The sequence below is a fragment of the Bos indicus genome, chromosome 5, assembly GCF_029378745.1.
Source record: "Bos indicus isolate NIAB-ARS_2022 breed Sahiwal x Tharparkar chromosome 5, NIAB-ARS_B.indTharparkar_mat_pri_1.0, whole genome shotgun sequence".
NCBI classification, from domain to species: domain Eukaryota; kingdom Metazoa; phylum Chordata; class Mammalia; order Artiodactyla; family Bovidae; genus Bos; species Bos indicus.
In genome coordinates, this window is record NC_091764.1 from 77416274 (window position 1) to 77430534 (window position 14261).

Sequence of the window (14261 nt, forward strand, 5' to 3'; positions counted from 1 at the left end):
GGCAGATAAAGAAAAAAAATCTATTCCTATTTCAAACATGAAGCAAATGTTTCATTTCCTTTTCTTATTAAAATACAGGATATAACCTCAAAAATTATGATAGCTTTTAGAAGTGTCATATTAAATCTACTTTTTTCTATTTAAATTTTACTGGTACATAGTATTATCTTTTGACTTATAAACTTAAGATAGTTCACTAAGAAATGTGTAAATGTTCACATGTATGGCAACAGGCATCAATGTTGTGTCTAAAGCAGTGGTACCAACTGAACTTTCTGTTATTGATGGAAATGTTCTATATTTGTGCTATAGTATAAAGTAGCTATATGAGCATTTGAAACATGACTTGTATGATCAAGCAATGTGTGATCAAGGAACTAAAATCTTATTTTAGTTAATTTTAGTTGTAAGAGCAACCTGTGGCTAGTGGACACAGCTCTAAAGCCTAGGTGTATGTGTGTGTATTTTTTTTAATAAAATATATAAAGTTAATAACTTTTATTTTGAAGTAATTATTGACTCACAGGAAGTTACAAAAATAGTACAGAGAGGCCTAATTTCCCTTAAGAAAGAAAGATAGCACTAAGTCGTGTCCGACTCTTGCGATCCCATGAACTGTAGCCTGCCAGGCTCCTCTGTCCATAGGATTCTCCAGGCAAGAATACTGGAGTGGGTTGCCATTTTCTTCTCCAGGGCAACTTCCTGACCCAGAAATTGAACCCAGGTCTCCCACACTGCAGGCAGATTCTTTACCAACTGAGCTATGCGGGAAGCCCCAGTTTCCCCTAATCATTATGTCATATTATTTAACTATAGTACAATATCAAAACCAGGAAACTGACATTTGTACAATGTGTTTGTTTAGTTCTATGCCATTTTATCACTTGCATAGACTTGTGTAACCTCTTACCACAATGAAGATACTGAACAATTTCCATCATCATGAAGAGCTCCCTCATGCCACCCCTTTATAGGGTGAACATAAGGAGAACACCCTTCTCCCCACCTTCTCTAACCCCTGGTAGCCACTAATCTATTCTATATAACATGCTGTCATTTACAGAATGCACTGTTAAGTGGAATCACACAGTATGTGACTTTTTGAGACTGCCGTTTTTTCACTTAGCATAATACCCTTGAGCTCCATTCAACTTCTTGTATGCATCAAGAGAGTGTTCTTTTTTACTTCTTTGTTGAATTCCATACTGTGGATATTCCATAGTTAACTTAGCCATTCATGTTAATGAACATGAGGATGTTCACAGTCTGGACTATTACAACAAATAAAACTATGAACATTTTGCACAGGTTTTAGTGTAGATCTAAGTTCTCATTTCTCTGCAACAAATGTTCCAAAGTGCAGATGCTAGATTATATGATGAGTGTCCACATGTGCTTATTTTCACTTGTCATCTGTGGATTTTTTTTCATGTTGTTTCCCCATTTGCTAATTAGATTGTTTGGGTTGTTTTACTGTTAAGTTTTGAGAGTTCTTTACATATTTTAGAGAGGATCCTTTGTCAAATATAGAGCTTCAAAATATTTTTCCAGTCTATAGCTTCTCTTATCACCCTTTTAACAGACAAAATTTTAAATTTTGATGAAATTTTATCAATCTTTTACTATTCATGCTTCTGGTCACATGACTAATAACTTTTATAAAATTATTTATTGACGTACAGTTGATTTATAATGTGTTAGTTTCAGGTGTACAGCAAAGTAATCAGATATATATATATTATGTCTCCACCCTTTTCTAGACTGTTTTCCCATACAGGGCATTACAGAGTATTGAGTAGAGTTCCCTGTGCTATACAATAGGTTCTTACAAATTATCAATCTTATACACAGTAGTGTATATATGTCAATACCAATCTCCCAATTTATCCCTCCCCGCCCATCCTTTGATAACTGTAAGCTTGTTTTCTACATCTGGGACTCTAATTCTGTTTTGTAAATAAGCTCATTTATACCTTTTTTAAGATTCCACATATAAGCAAGATCATATATATTTGTCTTTCTGTGTCTTACTTCACTCAGTATGACAATCTCTAGTACCATTCACGTTGCTGCAAATGGCATTATCTTGTTTTGTTATGGCTGTGTAACATTCCATTGCATATATGTACCAAATCTTCTTTATACATTTCTTTGTTGATGAACATTTAGGCTGTGTCCATGTCCGGGCTATTGTAAACAGTGCTGCAATAAACATTGGGGTGCATTTATCTTTTTGAATTACGGTTTTCTCTGGGTATATATTGCTAATAACTTTTTACCAACCCCAGATCCTGAAGATTTCCTTCTATGTTATCTTTTTAAATGTTTACAGTTTTTTATGTTTTACATTGAAATTGATAATCTATTTTGAATTAATTTATAGTCATATTGTAAGGTTTAGTTTTTTTTGTTTGTTTTTGTCTATACCTATCCAACTGCTCAAGCATCATTTGCTGAAAAGACAAACTGTATTACTTTTGAACCTTTGTCAAAAATCAGCTGGCTGTACCTGTATGGGGCTATTTCTAAGTTCTCTATTCTGTTGCATTAATCTATTTGTCCCTCTGGCAACCACAGAGTTGATTACTATAGCCACATAATGTTTTAAAACTAGATCAAGTAATTTTCTCAACTTTACTCTTCTTTATCTAAATTGTTTTGGGTATTCTAGTCACTTTGTCTTCCCATATAAATTTCAGAATAACCTTATTCATACCTACACAAATTTTCGGAGAATCTTGGGAAGAATTGTTAAACCTGTATATTAATTTGGGAGATCATCATCTTTATGATACTGAGAGTCTTTCAGACCATGAACATAGTATATGTCTCTCCATTTATATAGACCTTTGATTTCATCATCAGCAATTTATAGATTTCCTGGGTATATCTTTTAAAAGCAAGTCAAATGATGAACTAGAAACAGCTTGTAAATGCTACCAAAATAAAAAGTGGTAGTCCAAATAGTTTTAGGAGTCAAAACAATCTTGGCTAACAGAGTTAAAAACCAATATCACAAACACAACAAATATATCCACTGGGGAATAAGTATATTTGGCTGAAAGACTGGCTTTATATAATTTACAAAGAAATGAAAGGGCACAACATGGTATTTTGCAATTAAAACAATAAACAGGGTAGACTGGAGGTATAAAACAGATATAAAATATCCTCCAATTACATGTAGCACTGTATTCCCTTTTTTGGATTATTATATTTATTCTATGAATCATCATACGTGTGTATTATGTATGCAACAACTGTATAAAATCAAGGCTCTAAATTATATAATTCCAAAAGTCTCTTCCAAGTCCTACATTAAATTATTTTATTTTTTGAAGAGTCCGTGGTTGAAAAGGCTTTATGAATTTTGCTACATAGGTATCTTTGGTGGGCAGGTCAAGTGGAAAAAATAATTCTATTGAATATAACTATATGTAACCATTTGGAAAATTTACTAAAGCTATGGGGGAAAGAGATACAAGAAATCTGAAGGCTATTAAAATTATCTAGCCCAGAAATGAGTATTCTGTGAAAATACCTGGAAGGTAATCAGGAACTTATGTACCTATCCAAAGGAAATAAAGAACAATTTTTAAATACATACAAAAATACATTCTTAACAAATGAGTTAAAAAATAGTGACTACCATAGGTGCAATTCATGGGGTCGCAAAGAGTCGGACACGACTGAGCGACTGAACTGAACTGAAGTGAACTGAACCATAGGTGTATAAACCCTGAAATAAATAAGGTCTTATTTAATGATGAATAAAGTGTAGTTGTGAAGGTGGAAGAGTACCAGAATAATACAGCGACCTCCCGACCTACCTCCCATCAACATTCTTCAAGTGTCTAATCCAAGCCTTCGGAAATCCATATCCAGCTTTCAAAGCTGACTGAGAAAGGAAGAATTTGAAGACTTGAAACTAAGGAGCAAATGACCATGAGCACTTCCTATTCACCTATATGTCCCCTAGAATGTTTTATTGGTTCACACACACACTAACTGCTTGGTGGATTGATAAGTACCTAGGATACCACAAAACAAATGTAAAGTTAATTTGTAGAGAAACAGAAGATGATATACTTCCTAAAATCGAAGAGCGTAGGCGTCGTTTTTTGAACTGTTGGTAATGATATCATCCCAAAGAAGTTTGACACTGCATGAAGAGTATCAAGAAGAAGCTAGAAGGATTCTTTATAAAGCATCATAAATACATGTATAATAATCATCTCATCCACAATACACATTCACTCCTGAATATGTCATTCTACCAGACTTTGTAGGGTATGAGGAGACTAAAGAAGAAAAATATCAATAGATGAACCAAGGAGAGAGAGAAAAAAAGGAAGCAAATTGCTAGTCACACTTGATAACTACTGGGGAAGAGTAAAACTAAAAGCAAGTTAGGGAAACCAGTGCTGCCTCAAACATTTTTATGTACAATTAAAGAAAACATGCTCAAATGATTTCAATATTTAAAAACTTCTCAGTGTTATTAAGATAACATATAACCAAACTCAAAAGTATGAAATCAAAGCTAAGAATAGGAATTAAAGCTCAAAGATTTAATTTACCAGTTGGAGTCTGTGAGGGAAAAAGCTGGCTTAAAACTCAACATTCAGAAAACTAAGATCATTGCATCCAGTCCCATCATTTCATGGCAAATAGATGAGGAAACAATGAAGACAGTGACAGACTTTATTTTCTTGGGCTCCAAAATCACTGCAGATGGTGACTGCAGCCATGAAATTAAAAGACACTTGCTCCTTGGAAGAAAAGGTATGACCAACCTAGATAGCATATTAAAAAAGAGAAACATTACTTTGCCTACCAAGATCCATCTAGTCAAAGCTATACATATCCACTAGTCATGTATGCATGTGAGAGATGGACCATAAAGAAGGCTGAGCGCCGAAGAATTGATGCTTTTGAACTGTGGTGTTGGAGAAGACTCTTGAGAGTCCCTTGGACTGCAAGGAGATCAAACCAGTTAATACTAAAGGAAATCAGTCTGAATATTCATTGGAAGGACTGATGCTGAAGCTGAAGCTCCAATACTTCAGTCACCTGATGTGAAGAACTGACTCACTGGAAAAGACCCTGATGAGGGGAAAGATTGAGGGCAGGAGAAGGGGGCAACAGAGTATGAGATGGTTGGATGGTATTATCGACATGTATTTGAGCAAACTCCAGGAGATAATGAAGGACAGGGAAGCCTGGCATGCTTCAGTCCACGGGGCTACAAAGGTCGAAAACAACTGAGCAACTGAACAACAACGAGAGTGTATGAATTTTAAAGCTATAAGATATAATCAAATTTTTTTAAATCACTATTATAATAGAACATTAATTTAAAATTTTTTTAGAGCCCAAAATTGGATTGTATGCATGTGCTCAGTCACTCAGTTATGTCTGACTCTTTGTGACCCCATGTACTGTACCCTGCCAGGCTCCTCTGTCCATGGAATTTTCCAGGCAAGAATACTGGAGTGGGTTGCCATTTCCTATTCCAGGGTTGCCATTTCCTACTCTTTCTGACCTAAGGAGTGAACCTGCATCTCTTGCATCTCCTGTATTGGCAAGCAGATTCTTTACCACTGTGCCACCTACGGGAAAATTTACTAATGTAAGTCTTTAACAAATTCAGTAAGTGATTTTACTAGTCTGTATAAGCTAACCTAAAGGATGATTTGGGTGAATAAACAAAAGCTAAGGCAGCTTCTGCTACCATCATCTGTTTTGTCTTCTCTCGCCAATATGGAAAGAGCTGCACACAAAAGTTCCAAACCAAAGAACCTTGGGATCCTTTCATTCCATGATTTACCCTCTACTTTACCACAATCTAACAAAGCATCCAGAGCCCACCTTTCATTGTACACAATCTTAAACAGCACCTACTCCCTATTTTAAGAAGAGGAATCTTTAGAATGAGACTATTTCTCTCCATCTGGTAACATACAGGGCAACTTTTACTAAAAATAAACAGATCAGTGTTAAAACCAAATAAGATACATAAGTGCATTCAGACATCCTTGTCACATACAAATCTGCATACCAGAAGTGCTTGAGAATATTATTCTGTTGATGAGAAATTTAAAAATTAATTTTACCCCCAAGATGACTTCTGTCCACCAAATTGTAACATTTAAAATTGACAGATATTGAAATGCTTTTTATATATACAAGTTTTCTTTTAACCTTCTTCCAGAGCTTACAATCTTACTTCAAACAATAAACAATTACTTTTTACCATCTCATAACCTGAGCTAAGAGTACCTTTTCATTACTATCAAAACAAAACAAAACAAAAAAAACCCTAACAGTAGAGTCATGATAGCCAAAATTCTGTCACTACTGCCACCAACACCCCACCAATAGGTGGGGTCTATTTTGCCACCTCCTTGCTTCTGGGTTGAGCCTATGACTGTCCAAAGGAAAAAGGCAGAAATGACATTGTAGTAATTCTGGGCTAAATCTTTGAGAGGCCTGGAAACTTCTCCTCCCTTACTTTTAGAGTCCAGCTGCCATGCTATAAGCAGGTCCAAACAGCAACAGGAATGAGAAAGGCCCACACAGAGAAGAAGACAGGCCCAGATAACAGGACCTACTTGCCACTCATGAAAGTGAGCTATCCTGAAAGTAACTCCTAAAAGCTCTAATCAAGCTGCCTCCGCTGACAGCATACGACCTTGAGATAAGGTAAGCTGTCCTTATAAAACCCTGCCAAATCCCAAACATGTGCGTAGAAAAGCCATTATTGTCTTTGCTATTGCTATTGCTAAGTCACTTCAGTCGTGTCCGACTCTGTGTGACCCCATAGATGGCAGCCCACCAGGCTCCCCCGTACCTGGGACTCTCTAGGCAAGAACACTGGAGTGGGTTGCCATTTCCTTCTCCAATGCATGAAAGTGAAAAGTGAAAGCTCAGTCATGTCTGACCCTCAGTGACCCCATGGATTGCAGCCTTCCAGGCTCCTCTGTCCATGGGATTTTCCAGGCAAGAGTACCGGAGTGGGGTGCCATTGCCTTCTCCATTATTGTCTTAAGCCACTAAATTTGGAGGTTGATCTGTTACATAACAATAGATAGATAACTGAAAGAAAATTTGGTACCAGAAGTGGGGTTATACTGCAACAAAAACCTAAAATGTGTACCAGCTTTGGATCCAGGTGATGGGCAGAAGCTGGAAGAGTTTTGAGGAGACTGCTAATAAAGATTTGAGAAAGTGAAGAAATGTTACCGGTACCTAAAGAAAAGGGACCCAAGTTATGTACTGTGAAGACAATCAGCAAATCAATGCAAGCAGTGATGTGGAAGGTGGAAATGGTACCTAAGGAGCTCATGATCTGACTAAGTAAAATTCAAGGAAGAATGCTGAAAGTATCAACTGGCTCATTTTAACTGCTTCTGTAGTGAGAAGAACTAAAAAAAGGAACTGACTGGTTCCTTTTCAAACAGAATTTAGAGGAAATGTAAAGGTGTCACATTTGGCGGGTTCAAAAACAAAACCATTGCTCATTTCAGCATCTTAGCAAAAAGTAAGCTCAAAGTAAGAAATGGTTCAGGGCAAAGATCAAATCCTGCACTGCCAGTACAATGTGGCCTTGAGGATGTGGCTGTATGATCTTTGTTGACCCCTCAAAAAGATTTTCGTTTCCTCATAGACTTTTTCCTTTAAACCAGTGATTCTAATATTCCATGTACACACTTCTAGGTACTCATGTCCTTGTAGAGACTCTCCCCACATTGACTCTGGACTGAGCTTATTACTGCTTTAGACCACTAGAATAGGGCAGAAATCATTCAGTGCCAACTGTAGGCCCAGATCTTATTTGGTTGGGCAACATCTACTTCTTCCATTTTGGAACCCAGACACCACGGGTGACCTAAGCAGCCATGGGTCCCAGCTGAGCGCCTACCCAAACCTCAGAGGACCTTAGCCATTCCAGCATCCAGCTGACAGGACATGAAAACAAAATTGCCTGGTCAACCCACTGAATCACAAGGTAACAAACTGCGGCTTTAAGCTACTGAGTTTTGGAGTGGTTTATTACACTTCAATAATAACCAAAACACGGATGCCTTTCAGTGGTATATTAAATGTCACTTCTCTCTAATCATAAAAGGCTAGATAATTATGAAGAAATGCAATGAAAACTTTTTGTTCTAAAAATTTAATGTGCAACATGGACAGACATAGAGGTCATCATACTAAGTGAAACGAGCCAGACAAAGACAAATATCATATGATATCTCATATGTAGAATCTAACAAAAACAACAACAAAAAGATACAAATGAACTTATATACAAAACAGAAACAGACGCACAGACATGGAAAACAAACTTATGGTTACCAAAGGGGAAAGATGGGGAGGATAAATTAGGAACTTGGGATTAACATATACCACTACTATATATAAAATAGATAACCAACAAGGACCTACCATATAGCACAGGAAACTATACTCAATATTTTGCAATAACCTATGAGGGAAACAAATCTGAAAAAGAATATTATTGTGTTGGCCAAAAAGTTCATTTGGGTTTTTCCAATAAGATGTTACAAAAAACCCTCAAAGAACTTCTGGCCAACCCAATATACATATAATGTGTAACACAACATTTTAAATAAACTATAATTCAATAAAAAAAAATGTATATATTATACCTAGGATCAATTTAACAGTTATTTAAACAAATAAAACATACCTTCTAAGTCTATGGAATATTTTTTTTTGAGAGTCTATCTTACAGACAGATCTTAGAGTCTGTCGCTAATAAGGACAAAAACCTTAGAGTTTCCATTTTCAGTAGAAAACAGTAAGCACCTATACATTAGGGAGGACTAGACAGGGAAGGAGATCTTAGCAAGGCATACCAGGGGTACAGACAGAACTGAGGAAAGGCCCTGCTTATCAGGTAAATTCCAATAGGAATTCAGAAATCAGCAGAGGAAAATACACAGACACCAATCTGTGCTAATAGCCAAGGAATTCTCAAGGCACAGTCGCAAGAGTGAAGATGGCAGGTCTTCCAAAGCCTATTGTAATAGCAAACAGCAAGATTTTTACCATCAGTATCTCCAAAGAGAAACTATAAGCTCTGCCTTCTCCTGTGCTGATGCCACTGCTGCCCTCTGCTTAGCTATTTTGGATTTAAAGGGCCCTCAAACATCTGAGCCATCACCCTGATTTCAGTCCATCCTGTGGATGACTATCATGGCATACAGGGAGGCTGGAGACTTTCTGCATCTTGAGAATAGAAACAATAAAGGTAAATTCTTCAAAAGATGGTAGTAGTATTATTTTAAATTTCATAGAACAGGGCTTAGAAGAGTTCTAATCACATAGTAAACTCTCAACATCCAACACTGTCAACAAATTACATTTGGTAAATTTGTTCAATTACAAGTGCATCTGCCCTAAAAACAATAACTTTCAAGGAAAAAAATTTTTTTTAAATATCAACTCAGAAGCCTATTAATAGGGAACTGGTTTAAACAAACTAGTACAGCTATAAAGCTATAAATACTATGCTGCCTTAAATGAGATGATAAAAAATGAAGAGGATTTTAAAAGATTTGATGTGGAAAATTTCTAATATAAGTGAAAAACCAAATTGAAAAACACATATAATTCCATTTAAAAATAAGTATATATTGTTATTATATATGCATAGAAAAGAATTTCTTAGAGCCACCAGACTAAACAGCACAATCTGGGTAGGGATTTCACTTTCTACTTAACACACTGCTATAACATCTGGGGTATTTTAAATTTATTTTAACAGCAAGCACAAATGACTCTTACAATCAGAAAAACATTAAAATAAAGACACACAGATTCTTCTTAAAACAAAGCATGTTTTTACCTGAATTAGTTCACGAGTTTTCAGTGCTTATTTTTCTTTGCACACAAGCAGCTCAGATCTGTTTTTAGAACAGTGTCAGGAGCTGCTTGCTATATGAGCTGTTTCCTGTATCGGGCAGCTATTTTTAATTAATGAATATTTTGTTGTAAAAGTTCATGGGAAGATAAAAACACTATCATTGCTGCAAGTGAAACTAAAGAAAAGCTTATTCTGCAAACTAAAATGAAATATTTAAGTCATAAAAAAGTACTCCATGTTAAAAAGTATTAAGGTACATAGCATTTAATGTTAAGCACTTTATTTCCACTGTGATATTGAGATAAATTGGATCATTTAAAAATTCCTGAAGGAGTAGACAGCATATTAAAAAGCAGAAACATTACTTTGCCAACAAAGGTCCATCTAGTCAAAGCTATGGTTTTTCCAGTAGTCATGTACAGATGTGAGAGTTGGACCATAAAGAGAGCTAAGCGCCGAAGAACTGATGCTTCGGAACCGTGGTATTGGAGAAGACTCTTGAGAGTCCCTTGGAATGCAAGGTTTTTATTTTCTTCCAAGGTTTATGAGATAAAATGGCTCAAAAGATAGCTGCTATGTAAAGAAATTATATTTTTAATCTATCCAATCCCATACTCGAACAGCATCACAAGGAGTCCTCTGGAGGGTCAGTAGCAGTTGAGAGTAGGTTGGAATGCAATGGCTAGTTAACAGAGCCAGAATTCCCAGGTCCCACCCAAGACACTTTCCCACAGAATGAAGATGGGATTTTCCTGTAGACCTAAGAGAAGGTTCTAAGAAGGCCTCACTGCACTGGGGATGATTATGCGCAGTCCAATCACAAAAACAAAGGTTTACTGTTCTCTTGCCAACCTATAACCCTCACAACAGGTGGCAATCCACCCAATTATGCTAAACTCTACCCACACACTCTTCACTCACCACTTCCCTAAATTCCTTACATTTGTAAACTGCTTCACAATTTTTAAGTGCTCTCTTATCCATTAATTTGATTCAAACAGGTTATAAGATATCTACCCAATGTGTTTAGTTACAACTGAATTTGAAAGGAGTTCTAAGGATGGAACAGGGCTCCCAATATCCTCTAAGGAGGCCTTGCTTTTAGCACATCCCATGGCAGGGGTGAGGGAGTTAATTATATGCATCAACATGGAGGGTGTTTGGGAAAAGATAAACATTTTAATCAGTGAACTCCATGTAAGCAGACTGCCTTCCGTAATGTGGGTGGGCCTCATCCAATCAGTTGACAGACTGCATAGAGTGAAAAGACTGGCCTCCCTGAGCAAAAAAGAATTCTTCAGCAGCCTGTCTAGATTTCACCTGAACCACTGGCTTGCCTGGGTCTCTGCCTGCTGGCCTTTGGACTGGAGCTGCACCACCAGCTCTTCTGGGTCTCAAGTCTGCCAACCCATACTGTGGACTTGGACTTGCCAGCTTCCATAAATACGTGAGCCAATTCCTTATAACATATATGTGTACACATGCAATCTATTGGTTCTGTTTCTCTGGAGATGCCTAACTAATACAGGAGGTCCCACAGTTTAATAACTACACTGGAAGAATCACTCAGTGAGGGACAAGTGGCTTCTCCTAACTAGGGGATGCCTGACCTTTCTCCCTCCCATGGTGCTCTCCAGCAAACAGTACTGTTTGAGGATGCATGAATACGCCTGGAATAGATACACACCTTATTATTTCTTACTTTTTAGATACCTAGGAAGAGAAATGAGTCCCGAAAATGGTTCACACTCTGCTCAAAGTTTAAAATCACAAATATAATATAAAAATCACAAAATTAGCTAGGTAAGTCTCAGCAATGCCTGCTGAGGTGACTGTGGAAAGGAGAGTAAAAGAGAAAAAGTAAAGGTGACAGTATCGGAAGCACAATGACCTTTGACTCAGGGCATCACACACATTATTCTCTATTATAGATAACTGAATTATTCATGTCTGCCTCATAATATCTCAAATACTTCTCTAGTTACGGAAATTCTCTACCCAGTTCTTTTAAAATCTTCATCAACATTTAGCGTGGGTCATCTGCTTAACTAGACAAATGCACCACCTTGTGGTTATGCTTCATCCTAAACTCCCCATCCTCCAGAGGCTGCCTAGTCTGGACATCCCCCCCACCTCGCATGCAGCAGCACCACAGAGGAGCCCTTTACCTCAATCCTCTCATCTATGACAGAGCTACTTGTACTTCTTGAGCAACACTCTGGCCCCTCCCTCACCTTCCCATGAAGGTAGTGCCTACAGCCTACACTGACAATTTTAATATTTGTACTCACTTTTCCTTCAAACCAATGGTTTGAAATATTTTTGCATATAAACTTTTACAAAATATACTCTCTCCCACTTTTTATTGTCTTTACCCCCTTGTCTTTGCCTCCGCTATACAATGTATCCTTCACCATGGCCAATACATCTCTCCAGCTTTAATTGCGTACACAAAATAGAGTTGTAGATAGAATAGATATTATCACACAATTTAGAGATGAGGAAAGGGGCAAAAAGAGATGAAATAACTTGTGCAAGTTTAAATTCTAAATTAATGGTAATCAGGGCCCATTTTCTATGACCTGTTACTTGAATGTCTATTAAATAGAATGGCAATATAACAGTTATCATATAGCTCCTAAGATGGTAGAGAAGGACATGCGCTCATCTTCTCTTGCAAGAACACCAAAATTCCAACTAGCCGCTGATTAACTATCAACAGGTAAACAGTGGATCCCACCGAAAAAAGATACCCCACGTCCAACAGCAAAAGAGAAGCCCCAACAAGATGGTAGGAGAGGAAAATCGAATTTAGAATCAAACCTCATATTCACTAGAGATGTGCAAATGAAACTTTCTGCACAACAGGTCCTACAAAAAGGAGCACTGAGCCCCACAAGACACTGAGCCAAACCTGCCTTTGAGTATTTGAGTATCTTCTGTGGAAGCACGGGTCAGCAATGGCCTACTATGGGGCAAGGGGCACTGAAGACAACAGTCCCGGGATGCACGCATACTACCATAAGTCCTTTTGAAGGATGTCACCATTACCACCATTACTGAGGCCAAACTACAGGGAGGGCATACATATCCAACCATCAGCAGAAAATCAGATTAAGAATTTACTGAGCTTGGTATTTTCCAGGCCCTCTACACTATTATATAGCAACAGTCCCAATATTATGTCATATCTATATTCATTAGATAAATCATCACCTCCTGGAAGTCAAGAGATATCTGGACTAACAGGCAAATTTGGCCTTGAAGTACAAAATGAAGCAGGGCACAGGCTAACAGAGGTTTGCCAAGAGAATGCCCTGGTCATAGCACACACCCTCTTCCAACAACACAAGAGACGACTTTACACATGGACATTATCAGATGGTCAATACCTAAATCAGACTGATTATATTCTTTGTAGTCAGAGATGGAAAGAAGTTCTCGGTCCAGTTCAGTTCAGTCACTCATCATTGTCCAATTCTTTGTGACCCCATGAACATCAGTACACACCAGGATTCCCTGGCCATCACCAACTGCTGAAGCTTACTCAAACTCATATCCATAGAATCAGTGATGCCATCCAACCATCTGATCCTCTATCACACCCTTCTCCTCCTGACTTCAATCTTTCCCAGTATCAGGGTCTTTTCCAATGAGTCAGTTCTTCCCATCAGGTGGCCACAGTATTGGAGTTTCAGGTTCAGCATCAGTCCTTCCAATGAATAATTAGGACTGATTTCCTTAGGAATGATTGGTTGGATCTCCCTCTTATCCAAGGTCTCTCAAGAGAATTCTCCAACACCACTATTCAAAACCATCAATTCTTTGGTGCTCAGCTTTCTTTATAGTCCAACTCTCACATCCATACATGACTACTGGAAAAATTGTAGCTTTCACTAAATGGTCCTTTGTCAGCAAAGCAATCTCTATGCTTTTTAATATGCTGTCTAGGTGGCCATGGCTTTTCTTCAAAGGCTTGGAGAATTTTGAGCATTACTTGGCTAGCGTGTGAGATCAGTGCAATTGTGTGGTAGTTTGATCATTCTTTGGCATTGCCTTTCTTTGGAATTGGAATGAAAACTGACCTTTTCCAGCCCTGTGGCCACTGCTGAATCTTCCAAATTTGCTGGCATATTGAGTGCAGTACTTTAACAGCATCATATTTTAGATCTGAAATAGCTCAACTGGAATTCCATCACCTCCACTTGCTTTGTTCCCAGTGGTCCCTAAGGCCCACTTGACTTTGTATTCCAGGATGTCTGGCTCTACATGAGTGATCACACCATTGTAGCTATCTGGGTCATGGAGATCTTTTTTGAATAGCTATTCTGTGTATTCTTGCCATGTCTTCTTAATATCTTCTGCT

General features: G+C 37.6%; 1 protein-coding gene across 6 annotated transcripts in view; it reads right to left on the bottom strand.

Annotated features, from left to right (window-relative positions):
• FGD4 (FYVE, RhoGEF and PH domain containing 4) overlaps positions 1–14261 on the bottom strand; it is a 229996-nt gene that overhangs the window by 155058 nt on the left and 60677 nt on the right. For 3 of the 6 annotated variants that reach the window (XM_070789824.1, XM_070789822.1, XM_070789823.1), the window contains exon 1: positions 1–14261. This exon is cut by the window's left edge; it is cut by the window's right edge and continues 31597 nt beyond it. The exons of 1 other annotated variant lie outside the window; for it this stretch is intronic. The gene's annotated coding sequence lies outside the window, so the exon portion shown is untranslated. 2 more of the 6 variants (XM_019961364.2, XM_070789821.1) reach the window with 1 other exon arrangement.